Source organism: Halyomorpha halys, unplaced genomic scaffold (assembly GCF_000696795.3).
Source record: "Halyomorpha halys isolate HHAL.00 unplaced genomic scaffold, Hhal_1.1 Scaffold890.1, whole genome shotgun sequence".
Lineage (NCBI taxonomy): Eukaryota > Metazoa > Arthropoda > Insecta > Hemiptera > Pentatomidae > Halyomorpha > Halyomorpha halys.
Window position 1 is genome coordinate 443993 of NW_027106803.1, and position 2277 is coordinate 446269.

Consider the following 2277-nt stretch of genomic DNA (forward strand, 5'->3'; position numbering starts at 1 on the left):
TTACCTCCTATCCCAATCTTCCATTTTCCCTTGCTATTTTTAATCCAAGCACCCACCTTCCCTAACAGGTCACATCCCACAATTACTTTATATTCTCTCGGCATGGTCTTTACAATATGGACTTTCAAGATGCCCTTAATAAATCCCCAATGGTTCAAACCTATTTCCACCTCCCCCTCTACCTCACAAGAGCCACCTAAGGTGATTAGCCTACATTGACATACTTGAATCTGGTGTACTCTCTCTCCACTACACAGCTTATCCACAGCCTCTCGGCTCATGATAGCACTGGAACTACCAGACACCTCACTCCGGCAATCTCTATTATAGGCAAACCGCCGTGTTCTCCTCTCATATGGTTGATCTCCAACGTGCGGCAGCCCCTCTGTGGGTACGCTCTTCAGAACTCTCCTCGTGTTCTAGCTGCTTCTCCTTTTCTTCTCCAAGTCCTCCTCTTGCCTTGCTGGCTATCCTCTCGCTCATAGTCTCCCGCTTCAGTTTCTGTTCCTCTGTTCAGTTTCTGTGGATTTACTCACTCCGTTCGTCGTTCGAGAGATTACCCTTCTCCGTAATCTCTGAGCATTGACCTCCATCGGTTCAGGCACATTTTGCTCCCTCCGCCGATACATATAGGGACACTGTCGAGCTATATGTCCCTCTGTCCCACATTCAAAACATCGGGTGCGGGGACATTGTGCTACCAGGTGTCCAGTTTTACCACACCAATGGCACTTGCGGTCCTCCCGCCGAACATTGTTTCTGGGTTTAACTTGGCTCCTTCTATTTTCCGTGTTACCATTTCTCTCTCTTCTACCATCTCTTTGTTCTCATCTTCTCCAAGGGTTTGGCATGTTTCTTGGCCGATGATATTCCACCCGAGTCCAGCCTGGCTCCTCTACTTCCATTTGGGCCTCCACCTCTCTAGACCTTGTATCAATGGGATCTTGAGCACATTCCACAAACCAGCGGTCTCTCGGCATTCCCTCTTTCTTCCCCAGTTCTTTTGCCAACTGAATCTTCAGTACCATGGATAGGAATTGCATTCGACCCTGTACTTGGATCGTCTCCAACACCTCGCTGAATTTGTCTTGAATTCTGTTATAGCGTGCCAGGAGTTCTGCGGCATACTGACCATTAGACTGTCCAATAGATCCTTCGACATCTTCGCTTCTATTCGCCCCATCAGGCGATTGCACTTTTTTAAAAAATGATTAAATTCCCCAGTCTCTCCGGTGAATTTTTCTAGGTCCGATACCGCCTTTCTCACGTCCTGGGCAGTTGCCGTACGGACCTTGATCCATTCTAGCGTCGTGGCATGAAATTGCGCTAAAGAGACTTCTGGTAATGCTTGAATCACCTGCGGAGGTGGGTTGGCAGCTGCTAAAGGTTTTTTTGGTTCATATTCTCTAGGTTCAGAACTGCTTTTGTCACTAATCCGTTACTGGTCATAATTCAAAGAGAATAATGAAAAAAATTTCGTTTAGACTGAAAATTAATCCGGTATCTAAAGTTCCCGGGTTTCGGCACCAGTGAAGTATCGACGAAAGCCAAATGTCAAAAAAGAGAAGAAGGAATAAGATGTAACACGTGTGAACTGCTTTAACATACTAATTTTATTGGGTTCGGTACATCTCTTTATATACATGCGATCAGCTGATCTCCTCAGTCAACTGACATCGAAGTAACAGCTGACTAAGGCTGTAACTTATATATACATATACATACAATATAAAGTAAGATGATTCAATAATTTATTTAAACCTTTTTATTTTTTCCTGGGTGTTGAAAACTATACCATTTAAAATTATATAAGAAAACTAAACATGACATTGACGAAGCAATAAAAACCTTTACAGACTCTATAAGAATTTGCATATATAACGACCAGTAAAATTATTAATACTATACGTACTAACTTGCCACAGCACATTCGCATCTTATTAAAGGAAAAACGCAGAGCAAGAGCGAAGTGGCACAGGACTAGATACCCCACAGATAAAACATATTATACTACATTGACAAACAAACTCAAAACAGAACTTAAAAATTGAAAATACAAAATTTAACTAACTTAACTCAAAACCTCATGACTACTGACAAATCTTTATGGACGGCCACTACGAAGCTCCTTAACTTCAGAAATTTTAATCACCCTCTTCTTACTGAATCACATACATGGAGTAAATCGGACGGTGAAAAAACTCAGGTATTCGGGCAGCACCTTTCAAAAACATTTGACCCACACCATGACATTCTTAATCCAACCCACATCGAATA